Here is a 15879-nt window from a genome sequence, read left to right on the forward strand (position 1 = left end):
GTACTGTACTTGATCTTAGCCAAAAGGCCGAGAAATGATGCCCATTAGAAAGTGAGCTCTTTAGGAGCAGTGCCTATCTTACTTTTCTATTTGCATGCTTAGAAAAATGCTTTGTGCATACTAAGTCCTTAATAAATTCTTCATTCATTCATAAAGATATTTACAGGTAATATGCAGAGGATAAAGTGGAGAAATTCTGTGAAGAACCAAATAAATTATGCATATGTATGCATATATACATAAAATAAAAATAAAATAAAAACATTTTAGTACTTGATGTCTTTGATATAAGGTGAGTATAGGGACATATGAAAAAAGAATGTTGGAAAATATGGTTTGGTATGAAGAAACCAAGAGAGTTAGAAGATGCTGGAAGTGGTGAACACTAAAGAATATAATTAAAATTGAAATTGCCTGTATCTTATTAGAAATGAAATGATAGTTGTCCCTGTACAGTTAGACCCAATGAATACCAAATAAGAAGAAAAAAACAAGAAGAATATGGCATACAATTTAAAAGGGGCAAAAAAACTTTCCTACCATACCTACTTAAACAAGATATTGATGTGCCATCCTTCAAATGTCAATAGATTAAAGGAATAGACGTCCATGGGAACTTTACCACTTCTTGTAAAATTTTTACTGATATAAAGAATTACCACAACAAGGAGACCAACAGAGTCACCTCAGTCAGCAAACACTCAATCTTCCTGCCAAGCAGAGAGAAATGGTAGCCAAGGGTAACACTGGCTTAGAATATAAACTCACTTGTTAAATGTCATGGAGAAGGGTGGTGGAAAAATATGAGCAACATTGTCTCATAAAACAGTGAGAAGTAGAGGGAAAAAACCAAGTTTGCAAAAAACTTGTCAAGAGACCTAATTAAATCAGATCCTCCCAAGGCCATGTAGGAGGAATATAGAAAGATGATAATAGATAAAAATGGGAAAAAATATGAGCTTGTTATGAATTAACAATAACTGTTATCTATGTGGGACTATAAGGTTTACAAGAATTTTTTATAGATTATCTTCACTTTTCATTCATTGATTCATTCACCAAACATTTATCAATATACCATGGATTGTAGTCAGTATAGGAAGAAGACAAAGGCAAATAAAGCTATTCCTGCCCTTAGAAAACTAACATTCTATTGGCTGTGGTTTTGAGGAACAATATTTTCATAGATAAATAACTATAGGAACACTGTAGAGTAGGTACTAAAGGGGTTTTATCCCTATTTTATAGATGAGAAAATTGATGTTTTAAGCATTTAATTTACTCATAGATGTTATATAGTCACATTGATAGTAAGAATATAATTTGAATCCAAGTGTTGCTGATTTTAAGTCTAGCATTTGATTTTACTACACCACATTAGCTCTCAGTGAGATGTGGCTGCCAAGAAAGCTAACTCAGTCTTAAGCTTCATGAAGAAGAGCACAGTATCCAGGACAAGGGAGATGAAGGTCCTGTGGCCTGACCTTTACCTGGTCAAGCCTCACCTAGAACATCATGTTCAGGTCTAAGTGCCACATTTTAGGCAGGACAGTGTTAAATTGAAGTTGGCATCTAGAGGATGACAATAGGAGTAGGGTGAAGATCTTCAAGATCATGCCATATGATGGTCAGGAGAAGAATTGGAGGTGTTTAACCTGAAGAAGAAAAGACTTGAGGACAGGGCAACCAATTATCAAATATTTGAACCAGCATTATTATGTGGGAAAAAAGTCAGAGTTCTGATGGTTGGCCCCAAAGGCAAAGAACTGGGAGAAGAGGAGTTAGATGGAAGCTCCATTTCAGAAAAAAACTTTCTAATAACTAGAGCTATTCAAAAATGGAATGAGCTGCCATGAGCAGATGAGTACCTCCTCCCTGGAGGGCTTCAAGTAAAGGTGGGGAGGAGGAGGGCATCATAACTACATGTTGATAATGTTGGTTATATTATTGAGTGGTTTTGTGTTCAGGTTGGACTAGAAGACCTCTGATGTTTCTTCTAATATTGAGACTGTGATTTGTACAACTATTTTCTCCAAGCAAAATGGAGCCACCACATTTGGATTCTAACATCCCTGATATAACACATGGAGAAACAAAAGTGACACTATAGATAATAAATTGAGAAGTCCATATTATATATTCATGGGAGGTTAATATTTAAGTTAGCATAATTTGGGGACTGCTTATGGACTCATCTTTAAGATTTCTGAAAGAGGGAAAAGTACTGAATGATTGGGAAAAAATCATGGATATTTACTTTATCCCCAGAAGATAATTGAAAAGGTATCAGGAACTTGACCTATCGGCTTACTCTTTTTTCTTTATAAAAGCTTTATAAGCATGTCATACTCCTTAGAAGATAGGACAAAACAAGGAAGATTTGTATAAAATAATATTTTAAAATAGATTACATCTGGATAAAATTTATAGGATGAATTATGGTCTATGCCCATGGAGGAAGAATCTATGTTGAAGAATCTGTGTTTTCTTTCTATCCTCTCCCCACTCTACTAGATTGTGAGTTCCCTAAAGGTAGATATTGTATCTTATCTAAAATGCTCATTCTCAGAGAATTCCTTATATTCTTGGGACTTGATGGAATCATGGGATTATAGGATTTATGCTTAGAAGTGCTTTTAGGGATAATCTAACCCATTCCTTTTACAAAGGAGGAAATTGAGACTCAGAGGACCTCTCCTTACCCATGGCCACACCAGGTGGTAAATAGTTGGAGAGTTGGGATTCATGCTCAAGTCTTCTTTTCTCCAAATTCAGGACTTCCTATTATGCCTTGATTCTTGTTGATTATATTGAACTGGCTACATCAAAGTAAACCTTTGGAAGGGATAAATTCCTTATTTTGTGGCTAAATTCTTCAGGTGAGACCTGTATTTATACAACTTACTGAGAATTAATGTGGTGTAGACTTGAAATAAGCCATACGGGTTCAAATTATACTTCTAATCCTTACTATCTGTGTGACTACATAACACCTATGAGTAACTTAAACTCTTACAACATTAATTTACTCATCTATAAAATAGAGATAAAACCCCTTTAGTATCTACTATAACCTATAGTTAGTTATTTATCTATGTATCAATTATTTCTTATCACCACTACCAATAGAATGTTAATTTTCTGAGGGCATGAATTGCCTTTTAACCCTGTCTCTAGGTAGGAGTGGAGATAGAGATGAAGAGGGGGAATGAAGGTGATAAAAGGCCTGTCCAGATGAGGTGTGAAGTCTGAAAGGGAGAGAGGAGAAAATGAGTAAATACTGACTTGGTTATCATCATGAGGGGCAGTGGTAAAAGGGGATCAGAGAATATGAGGAAGATTAGCTCTGATATCAGGTAACCTTAGTGATGCTGCTTTTATTGGTTTCTTTTCTTTTTTAATTCATTCTCAGCATAGCAGCAATTTGATATTTCCAAAATACAGGTCTTGCCATTTCATTCTCCTATTTACCACCACCACCACCATCATCATTAACAACAAGAACGACATTTTATCTCTAGAAAAAAACAACATATAAAATCCTCCGTTTGGCATTTAAAGCTCATCAGTATAACTAGGTGTCCACCAATCTTTCCAATCCTTTTTCTTGTACTCTCTTTTCCTGCTAATTTAGATTCCATCTCCAGCTTCCATGCCTTTACACAAGCATCCTCCCTCTTTAGAAAGTACACAGAGCCTCAGAGAAGTTAAGAGATTTGCCCCACATAATACAGGTAGTAACTGCAAGGAGCAGAATTTGAATCTACATTCGCACTCTAAACCACTCATTCTATTTCTCTACATCATGTTGCCTCTTGTTGCCTATTTATCTTTGTGCATGATTTATTCCCCAGTGGGAGGAAAATCTCTTGGAGGGTAAGAACTGTTTCATTTTTTGTCTCTGTACTAAAGTGCTAAGAAAGTGCTTGTTGTATTGAATTGAAGGGTAGGCTGGATTCAAAGTCTGGATAGATCCTGAGCTCACTAGCCAGGAGCAGCACCAAGTAGAGATAGTGAAGGTCAATAAAGTATTTGCCCTACACCCTGAGAATGCTGATCAACAAACTTGCTGTTGCTGTGTATAATGTTTTCCTGGTTTTGCCTGCTTCACTCAGCATGTGTTCATGTGTTTTCAGGTTTTTCTGAAATCAGCCTTCTCATTATTTCTTATAGAACAATTCCATTATAATCATATACCATAACTTATTTAACCATTCCCAGTTGGTAGACATTTCCTCAATTTCTAATTCCTTGCCACTACAAAAGGGCTGCTACAACTATTTTTGTACATGTGAATTCTTTCTTCTCTTTTATGATGTCTTTGGGATACAGACCCAGCAGTGGAGTTGCTGCATCAAAGGGTATGCACAATTTTATAGCCCTTTGAGCATAGTTCCAAATTGCTCTCCAGAATGGTAGGATCATTTCACAATTCCACCAAAAATGCATTAGTGTCTCAATTTCCCTATATACCTCCAACATTTATTATTATCTTTTCCTGTCATGGTAGCCAAACTGAGAAGTATGAGAGGTACCTCAGAATTGCTTTAATTTGTCATTATTTCTTACAGTACAACAGTATTCCATCACCATTTCTTGCCATAGCTTGTTTAGCTGTGGTCAGTCACTTTGTAGACACGCTTGTCTATATCTGTTGAGAGAGGAGAAAAAAGAAATGGAGAAACAGAGAAATAAGGGGAAGAAATGGAGATGGGGAAAGAGAGAAACAGAGGCAAGTAGATAGAATCAGACATATACAGACTTCTGGACTAAGGAGGAAATGCACAATCCATTTAAATTGTGTTAGGTACCAGCCTGTCTGGAGGGAGAGAGATGAATGAGATAATCTATTTCCTCTTAATTTAGAGGAGTGCTTCCTGGGAATGGACCCATTTTATACCTTGGACACTCAGGGGCTTCACTTAAAAATGTAGGGTTATATGTGCTGGGTCCACTCTTTTCTCTCCTTAGTGTCTTATTCCCAAGTCTCTGATCCCAAGGGCCACTAAGGCAATATTATCACCTGCCTTCCTAGGCATTCTTCCTAAAATCTTTAGGAATTCTACCTCTGCCATTTTCTACTTGCAGGATGTTGGGCAAATCATTTAATGCCTCCGAGCTTCAGTTTATTTGTCTATAAAAGAGGTTGGAGTTGAACTAGAGGATTTCTAAGATCTGATCTAACTCTAAATCTATGTTCTCTTCTCTAGGATCACATTGGGTCAGAACTTTGTCTCATTAGTCACCTCCTCCAATTCTTCCTTTCCTAGCTCAACCCCCAGTTCTTCCAGAGGAAGCTTCAGATCAGAGGCTGAGAGGGGGTCTACGTTAATAAGGATCTTCACATTAAACCTTTCAGAGGTCTAAGTTACTTATTGCCTCCTTACTGAAAAAGAAACAAGAAAGAAAGAAGAGAGAAAGAAGGAAAGAGGAAGGAAGAAAGAAAGAGAAAGAAAAAAAGAAAGAAAGCTCTGTGGGTATTTAGAAACAATTCACACTCTCAGTTTCAGCTGAAAGGGGAGGATGGAGTAGGGTGAGGAATCCCTTGCACCAAGGCTACTTCTTAGAAGGGGATTCTCTTCCTGTTACCAGATGGTGAAAGAGGATGATTTTTAAGGTATATTCTGGCTTTGTAGACATCACTGATTCCTTTCAGGAGAGATTTACTTCTCTTTTAATAAATGATGGAAACCTATGCAGAGATGAGGTTTAAATTTAGTTTCAATTACCCAGGTCATTTGTTGGAGGAAGTTGAACCTCCATCACTTTGGGGAAGGGAGGTTCTTCTCTTAGCTTGGAGGAGAATGTTGAGGGCAGCTATGACATAGTGGAGAATCCAGGACTTGGATATAAAGCCATGAGTTCATATTCCATCTGTGACCCATAATAGCTGTGTGACATTGAACTAGTTAGCTGTGCCTCAATTCCCTTGTCTGTAAATGCAGATGAAACTCTTGTTCTATCTACCTCATAAGTTTATTGGAGGATCACACAAACCTCTCTGAGGTTTGAAATCATATCCTATCAGAACCAATCTGGATTATTTCCCCCAATCCCAGCACAGGGCTCTACACCAAGCTTTAATAAGTATGAATGTTTGATATATGTATAATTTTAATAAACATATGTTGAGTCCTCTGACTCCAAATTCAAAGTGTTTCTTTCCATTGTCTAAAGCTACTTTATTCTCTCTCTTCTCCTAAATTGGACAATTGAGACCCAGGGAAGCCAAAGGAATTGGCAAGACTCACTCAGTGAGTCAGCACTGGAGAAGGTATGAGAACCCTAAGGAATCCAAATTCTTTATGCCAGCATTCAAGGCTCTCCACAATCTGGACTTAACCCTCCTTTCCAGGCTCATCTCCCAACACTTCCCAATATCTACCCCACTCTCCAGCCAAACCAGCTGACTCACTCTGTTCTTCCTGGCCTCAGCACATACTTTTGCTCATGCAATTCTCTTAATTTGGAATTCTCTCCTGTTCTCCTCTGCCACTCTGCTCCACCCTTCGAGGTTGGGGTCATGTACCACCTCCTCTAGGAAGCTCTCTCTGATTCCGTCTTCACCCTAGATGAGGGTGATTTCTTGCTTCTGAGCTCTCATTCTCTTGAAATGTCCTGCCTTCTACATCTAATTGCTCTTCTATATCTCATTGTTTTATTGTGCAAGTCAAGACATCCACTCATGATGTCATTGATTCTCTTTGAAAACAAAGGACAAACAACAACTTTTCTATAAGCTTTATCTCTCCAACACTAGATTGCAAGCTCAACTGTATCCTGTAATCCTAAATATATCCTATATTATTCCTACTACTGACTTCTATCTTACAGCCTTTCAAGTTTACAAAGTTCTTTGCTCCTAACAGCTCTGTAAAGTAGCTCATACAGGTATAACATCACCTCTATTTTATTATGATTAAATTGAGACTCAGAGAGATTAATCACCTTGTTCAAGGCCACATAGCCAATTAATATCAGGATTGAAATAATTAATAAACAAGACTCAATATCTACTTATCCTTCTTTCTATTTCAAATCCTTTCTATTCTTACCTTCCCTGTGCATACGTTGGTTGTCTAGTCATTTCACTTGTGCCCATCTCCTCTTTGTGATCCCATCTGGGATTTTCTTAGCAAGGATATGGGCAACTAATGGCACAGGAGATGGAATGCTGGGCCCAGAGTCAGGAAGACCTGAATTCAAATTCTACCTCAGACACTTAATAGCTGGATAAGTCATTTAACTCTGTTTGCCTTAGTTTTTTTCTCTGTAAAATGAGCTGGAGAAGGAAATGGCAAACCACTCCTATATCTGCTACTATTGTTATTTTTTTTTTTTTGGTTGTGTCTTACTCTTACCAAGTAAAGTTGGTCATTATTTACCAAATGACCCCATTTGGGCTTTTTGTTGGCAATTTCCATCTCTAGCTCATTTTACTTCCTATCTTAAGGTCATTTTACTGTGTACTATATAATCCTACTAGGTACTATGTAAATCCCAATACCCAGCAGAGAGGAGAGCTGTTTTTAGAAAGTACTCAGTAAATCCTTAAGTGGTTACATGAGGACCACCATAAATTCTGATTTCTCCAAAGAAAATTGAAGATCAAATTAATTGGATCTGTCAGTCTCATTGTATTGATGCCATTGTCTCTTACAAAACTCACCTCCTTTTTTGGAAGTCCTGCCAGAGAGGCACAGTGGAAGAAAGCTTTTTAAACCAAACATTTAATAAGATCCTATGCCACCAGCAAACTCTGTGGGGGGGAGGGGGGAAGACCAAGAAGAAGGTTCAGGGATCTGTTCTGCCCTCTGCTGTTCAATGGTTTTATCAATGACTTGGATGAAAGTGTCAGAAACTTTACTGATTCAATATGTGAATGACAGGAAGCTGGGAAGAATTCCCAAACCAGAATTCCAAAAAATTGAAGCAGGCTGAAATTATGGTCTGTATCTAATATGATGAAGTTTAATAGGGATAAATGGGAAGTTCTGTACTTGGTTTTAAAAAAATCAGCTACAGTTTTCAAGATGGAGCAGATATATCTCGGCAACAATTTGTTTGAAAAAGATCTAGGGGGTTTTGTTGGACTAAAACTCACTGTGAATTAATAATGTGACATTTCAGCTCCAAAGGTAGTGCGATTTTATGCTACATTAAAAGAAGAATACTAATACTATTATTATACCTTTAGTTAAGCCATGTCTAGAATATTTTAGCAAGGAATTAGATAAAATACAATAGATCAGTGGTTTTCAAAGTATGCCCCTAAAATTCTGGAGTCTCTGAAACTCAGAGGGTCCAAAAATTCTAAATTAGTTTTTATTTCTAATTTGGTAAGTATCTATAAATATAGCCCACATAAAGAAAAAACTCTTTGGACAGATTCAAATCATTTTTAAGAATGCAAATATACTGAGAACAAAAATTTGAGAACTACTGCAATAGATCATTCAAGATGGAGAGGGAACTAGAAGCCAATCCGTATAATTTATTAGGAACTGAGAATATTTAGTCTAAATAATGGAAACTTAATGAAGGCAGAGTAGTAACAGTAGAATAATCCCTGACTCTGGAGCCAGGGACTTGGATTCAACTCTTGCCTCCAATACTTATTATTTGTGTGACCTTAGGTAAGCCATTTAGCCAGCCTGAGCTTCAGTTTCCTCATCTGTAAAATGGAGAGAATAGACTAGATGACTTTTGAGGTCCCTTTCAGCTCTATAATTATTTGACTTGGGTGGGGTAAAGGGTAGAACATGACAGCAGTCTTCAAGTATTTGGAAGAGGGACTGGGGCTTGTTTTGCTTGGCCCCAAGACTGCAGGACTAGGAACAATAGGTGGAAATTGCGGGAAGGCATATTTGAGCTCAATGTGGTGGTATAAAGAAATCTTTCCTAACAATCAGAGCCATCCTAAAGGAACTGGGTTCCCTTGGATGTTCAGAGTGGTCCTTGTCTATGGAGGGTATCACAGAGAGGCTGGTTCACTATATATCAGGGGTATCTTAGAAGGCACTGTCTTGCTCATGGGAAAGATTGGGCCAGATGGGTTCCAAGGCACTTCCAGCAACCAAGAACCCAGGATTCTATGATTTCGAGAAAAGGCAAAGCAAAGGAGCCCTAAGGATCAGATCTGCTCCTCTGCCTGTCTGTTTACATGTTCCCTGCGGCTTGGCTAGGGGAGCAGGTCTTGCTCTCTGTGCCTCTGGCCTCCCTCTCCCGGCCCCGGAATGGTCTCGCTCCATTGACTGCCTGGCTCCGGCTCTTGCTCAAGGCAAACAGCTCTTGACCTCTCTCCAGCTTCTGCCTTCCCTAGCCAGGGCTCTTGTAAAGTTCTTCCAAGTTTTCATATCCTCTTCCCCATCCACCTGGATGAAAATGGCCCAGGCAGGGGACAGATGGAGCTTGAAGTGGAGCTGGTGGTAGTGGAGCTTGATCTTTCAGGAAGCCCTCAACTATCTGGAGAGTTCTCAGTGTTCAGAGGAAAGGAGAAAATGGCAGTTTCTGCCCTAAAGGAGGCCTTAAGTGTGTCTGATGGGGAAGCACAAACCCTGCCTTCTCTTGGTCTAATGATGGTGAAATGGATCCTGCCCCTGGGGAGCCCAGGGCTTGAGGGGAGACACGAGTCTGTCCAGGGACTGTCTGACCAGGAGGATGTAGATCCCATCCAGAGGAATAATGTGATGTTGGGGCTGCCAGTGACTGCTCAGGGTCAGAACAACTTAATATAGTTTATCATAAAAATTTGTTGCTTCTTACCCTTTGAGGGAGTGTTTTTTTAAATGGCTGGATTTTTTAAAAAATTGCTTTTGATGACCTTAGGTCCTGGCTATGTGAGTACTTCTGGCCTGGGCTGGTGAGGGGAGAAGGGGAAGTTTCAGGGTGCTAAGTCAGGGTTGCTTCTGGAAGCTGAGTGTTTCCAGATGGTGCATGCACCTTCTTGGAGTCTATTCCCAGGAGGGCTGGGCAAGGTGCTGGTGAATGGCTATGCTCAGGCAGAGCAATTTACAGTCCATTTCATCCATATCATGAAAAGCCTTGAATGCCAAGTTGTATTGATCAACCTGCCTCCTGTCTTAGAATTGATGATATAAGGCAAGGTATTTAAGAATCATAATCATTTGATGGGGGAGGAGTCCTTCTATACAAATGCTTGAGCTATAGGTAACAAACAAGGTAATCTAAATATTCTAAATCCATGCCTGGAATACAGTTGCAGAAGGGTCTACCTTTTTTATAAGTAATGGAATAGATTAGGTAGGGGGAAAGGGAGGAAATAATCACTGAATATTAGGAAACATACTTTGGAATAAATTTAGGAATAACAGTAGGGAAGCATGATGGAGAACATTTGGATAATATTTACCAGAGGGACAAAGAAAAATAATATTATTATGGGATTATACTCCAGAATGCCTGGCAAGAAGGAGGAATTTGGAAAAAGATCCCAAGCCTGGAATCATCTTTGTCCAGTTGAAATCACTGATGGAGGTGCTCATTTCTTAGGGTATAGATGTATGGGTTGTGAGGACAGAACCTCAGGTGTGAAAACTTGCTGAGGTTATTTTCAGGACTGCTCATTCCCCTTTGGGGTTCACTTAGTTTAACCAACTTTCCCAGTGGTTCCAAGAAGTTGTAGCATGTAGTGATCATAGCATGATAAAACTTGTCTTGACAAAGGAGCTAAATCAGGTTGAGGGTAAGTGATAGACTCAAATTTGTTGGTGAAGAAGGAGAATATCTACCCAAAACTTGTAAAATCTTTCCATGGCAGAATGGATGGATGAGAACAATTTGTTTTAGTGGCCATGAAGGTGCCTGGACTAGGTGCTGTGGAGAACTTAGAACTCAGTCACTCAGCAAAGTCATCACCGTGATCCTTTGCCCATCATTTTGTATTGCTTCTATGCCTTGATGACTAAGGAAGAGAGAGTGAAGCTGACAACTTTGTATAACTCTACCTCACTTAATTCCAATTCACTCACAAGTTAATAACCCATCTTATGATGTCATTGGTTCTCTTCAAAAAATGGACAAACAACAACATATCTTAGGATCTAATTTACTATATTGTACTGTATCATATCCATGATCAATCTCCTGTATCCCTTTCTGTTGATAGTCTTTATTTTCCCTGCTTTTCTCTTTCTGTCTGACTCCTAAATCTATTCTTTGCTCTTCTGGTTTCACTACTCTTCTCTGCTTCATATAAATCTCTTTTGCTGCTTCATCTTTCACCCTTCAGCCCTCTAAGTGTGAGACTTGGGTCCTTATCTCATTCTAAGATCTCTCCCTTGTTGATCTCAGTAGTTCCTATAAATTCAGTTTTTATTTCTAATCCTATTATTCTCAAATAAAAAGTCTTCCTTATTTTTTCCCATTTCTTCATCTATTCTAGACGTCAACTCTAGGAAATATTATTGGAATCTCAAACTCATCATCTTTCTCCCTAAATATGCTCTTCTTCCTCTCCGAAACTGTTCAGTTTTTGTCAAAGACTCTGTCATTCTTCAGAGAACTCAATTTTACAATCTTGGAGACATCCATGAGAGTGTCCCATCTCTCTTATAGCCTTCTTCAGTTCAATTACTTACCAAATCTTCTTAATTATACCTTCATAAAATTCCTTGCTTTTGTTTTCTAATTTATATTCATATGACTCATCCCACTTAAGGCTTTTATCATCTCTCACCTGGGTTCCCAGTATTTCCTTTTTCTAATCCATCCTTTCCATGGTTGCCAAAATAATTTTCTTAAGATAGATATGACTGTCACTTCTCTACCCAAAAAACCTTTTCTTTATTGTTTTTAGGACAAAACACAATATTCAGCTTGGCATTCAAAGTCATTCATGGTCTAGCTCCAACTTACCTTTCCTGCATTATGTCACATTACTTTCTACAATTCAGCCAAAATGGATCACTGTCTTTTTTTTCTGAACATGGAATTTCATTTACTACCTTTATATTTTTGTGTAAGCAATTGGCTGTGCCTCAATGATACTTATTATTCACACCTGACTACTAGATAACTTACCTTCCTTTAAGGTTTAATCAAGTGCCATCTCCTATGTGAAACCTTTCCTGACCCCCCTCCATCTGTCAGTGCACTCTCTCTTCACAGTTGTTTTTATGCTATACTTATCTGTGTGCATGTTGCATTTCCCTGCCCCATTAAAAAATAAGCTCCTTGAGGGCAAGGGTTCCCCCCCATTTCTGAGTTTGCATCTCTAGTATGGAGCACAGTGCCTCACACATACAATCGGCACCAAATAAGATGGGTGCAGAGATATAATAGAATAGTAATGGGGGACTTCAATTATCCCAACATCTGTTCAAGTTCTTTCACTGCCAAAAGCAGAGCAGTTAATAATTTCTTGGCTTGCCTTTATGATAATTTCATCCTTCAAAAGTTGGAGGAAGTCATGAGAATGACTGCTGTTTTGGATCTGAACAAGGAACAGAACTGGTTGCTGAATGGGAATCTTGATGAAAGGGAACCATTCCAACTCTGAATTTGTGGTAAGGTAGAGTAGGAAAACTATGTATAATCTGACCCCCATATTTTGGGCAAACATATTTCAAAGGGTTCAGAAAAAGGATAGGTATGATTCCATGGGCAAAAATCCTATGGGGAAAGTTATCTCAGGAAAAAAAATCGGAAGTTATCAGGTAACATTCTTCCTCCTATTGGCTGCCACACTCCAGGTGAGCCTCATCTCAATCAGGATCACCTCTCTACTCCATCCCTGGGAAGACTCTTCAGCAGGGGCTCAATCTGTTTCAGGGAATCTGCCTTCCCACCATAGGATGATGTCTCAGGTTTAATCCCTTCACATGATCTTATTTCCCTCTGTCACTCCCCTGAACAGATTTATCTTAAAATGTTGATTTTATGATGCCTCTCATGTTGCTTGTTCTGGGCACCAAAATCTTGGATCAGTTGAAGAAATGAGATGTTTAATCTAGAGGAGAAAAGGCTAAAGGGAATGTAGTATAAGTAATCATCTTCAAGCTTTTGAAGAGTTGTTACATTGAAGAGAAGTTAGATCTGTTTCTGCTTGGACCCAGAAGGCCCTAGAGTAATTGGTGGAAGTTTAAGAGAGCTAGATCTTAATTAAACCTAAAGAAAAACTCCCTAAAAATTAGAGCTATCTCAAGATAAAGCAGACTGCCTCGAATGGCAATGAATTCCCCACATTAGAGATCTTCAGGTAAACTCTGAATGAGGACCTGTTATGAATATAGAAGGGCTGTTTGTTCAGATCGGCCTTATAGCCTCTGAGGTAATTTCCAATTTTGTGCTTTTGTGTGAATCTTTTTGAAGAGCAGTTTCTAATCAGAAAAAAGTTGGGGAACCATGGTGTAGGTGACCCCCTTCAAATTCTCTCTACTGGGAAGGTTCTCAAATGGACCTCACCTGTGTCTGTTTTGTATATAGAATTATATATGTCAGAGCTGGAAGAGGTCTCAGAACCCATCTAGTCTAACCCCTTCCTGTTATAGCTGGAGGAACCAAAGCCCAGGGTGGTTAAATTATTTTCTCATTTACACAGTTGGTGGTAGATTTGGGACTGAAACCCAGTTCTCCTGACCTCCGGTCCATGTCTCTTTCCATTACACCATGTTACCTCTAGTTCCTCCCTTGAACCTCCAGGCCCCTGTATAAACTTTACTTATTTGCAATTCATCAGTCAGCTAAACAAACAGAATTCTTTGAGTGCCTCCCAGACCAGGCTTGAGCTAAGAACTTGGGAATGGAAAAGGGGAAAGAAGGAGGAGAGAACACATAGTCCCTGTCTATGAGGAGCTAACAAACTATTGGGGAGATCACAGCATTTCAGAACCAGCCTTGATAATCATAGGCTTCTATGCCAATCTGAGCAGGAATCTGGAATGTAATACCTGACAAGACATCCAGTCTCAGCTAAGGCAGGCCATTCTGTTCTTGGACAACTCTGATCGTTAATTCTGTCCTTACATCAACATTGTGATTGGCTTTTAAAGCCCTTCACAACATGGCTTATTTCCTTCTTCCATTTCTCCAGATTCCTTGATTTCTACAATTTTTTTCTCCAAAGTCACATAATCTTTGGGATTGTCATGTTTCATGCTTTTGTCTGTAGGAGGGTCACTAGTGGGGCCAGTTGAACAGTTGTTAGTAGTAGTATTATTGTTGCTCATCTTTTGTTTTTCAAGATGAACAAAACCCATCATGTATGATTGATGTCTTTTCTTGTGCATCAGTTGGTTTTAAGCAAGGCTCAGTTGTAAGACTTGTCTTGGAGGAATGGGGAGGTGGGATCAATTTGTTCCAACAGCTTTGAAGATGGCTAAACCAAGGACTGTGGAGCACTTTGAGTTTAGTAAGACATCAAAAATGCCAAGGTCATTTATTGCAGTGTGCGAGGAATTTAGAATTTAGAATAGTATAATCTTAAGATTTAGAGCTAATTTAATCCCCTCGTTTTACTGAGGCCTCAAGAGTATGTGACTCATCCAAGATCTTACAAGTAGCAAGTGTCAGAGCTAGGATTTGTATCTGACCTGATGTCCTATCTATTGCTCTCTCCATTGTACCACAGATTTAAACTGTATTATAGCTCTGAGTAGGGAGAGATCTTAGAGACCGTCTTTTCCAACAGCCCAGTCTTTACGAAAGTTCCCTGTAAAAAATCCTTTGAGAGGCTGCTTGAATATTTCTAGTAAAGGGACATTTACCATCTTACAAGAGAGCACATTCTCCTTTTGGAGAGCTATCCTTGCAGTAAAGTATTTTCTTATGAAACAGCTATGACAATTAAGATAAGAAAAGACTACATTTCCCAGGCTGCCTGGGCCAAGAAAATAAGTGATAATTGGAAGAAAATAAAGAAAATTTCCCATAAGGCCATGTACCTATAGCATAGTAATTGATTTTTAGGGGAGTAAAAGAGATACTCTGCTGGATTCAAGATCATATGGAGTAGAGAGTAATGATTGAAAGCCAGGTAGAGAATTATGGGTTGTAGTCCTATGCCTGTGGTGATGGCAGCAGGGGAGCAGGAAATCCAAAACGCAAAGACTTGGCTCTTAATTGATATCTTTATCCCTGGGTCCTGTCCAGAGCATATTTCTGCTTTTGGACATTGTCCATGCCTTCTAGATTGGAGCTGTGGATCTTGGAGAAACTTGAATCCAAAACTATTCTAGTAAAGAGAGGAGAGAGATTGGGGAAAGTAAGGAGATGAAACTGTTTTCCAGGAATGTGGCCAATATAATTTTTGTTATTCTTTTTTCCTATTTACTTCTGTCATGATTAAATATTTTATTAATTTACTGCTATTCCTTACTGGGTTTGTGAGCATGGCGAGCAACCAAAGTACTTAGACATATAGTAAACTTCAAAAAGTCTCTCTTTTCTGAGTAGGCCCAAAGAGAGTCAGACATATGATTTACTATTGAAAATCTCTCACTATTTTGGGTTTTGACATGATTGAATTCCAGGTGTTATTTACATGAGTGTATGCCTGCCTCTTATTTTTCCCCATGAATCCTAATTTTCTCCTTCATATTACAGAGTTCACATAGACTAAATTACATAGAATAAAATACGATCTAAATTCCCTCTAATACTTCTTCCACATGAAAACTAATCAAATATTCATAGCATGATACAATCTCAGAGGTAGAGACCTCAGAACTTATCTGGTCTAAACTGAGGAATAATATTTTCTACAATAGCCAGTCTCTTCTTGAAGATGTCCAGTGATGGAAAACTTGATTCTTTATTTGGCAGCCCACTCCACTCAAAAATCTCTGATTATTAGGAAATAACTTAAATCTGATTCTTGGCAACTTTCACTGTTGCTCCTAGATCTATCCACTAGGGCCA

Source organism: Sminthopsis crassicaudata, chromosome 1 (assembly GCF_048593235.1).
Source record: "Sminthopsis crassicaudata isolate SCR6 chromosome 1, ASM4859323v1, whole genome shotgun sequence".
Lineage (NCBI taxonomy): Eukaryota > Metazoa > Chordata > Mammalia > Dasyuromorphia > Dasyuridae > Sminthopsis > Sminthopsis crassicaudata.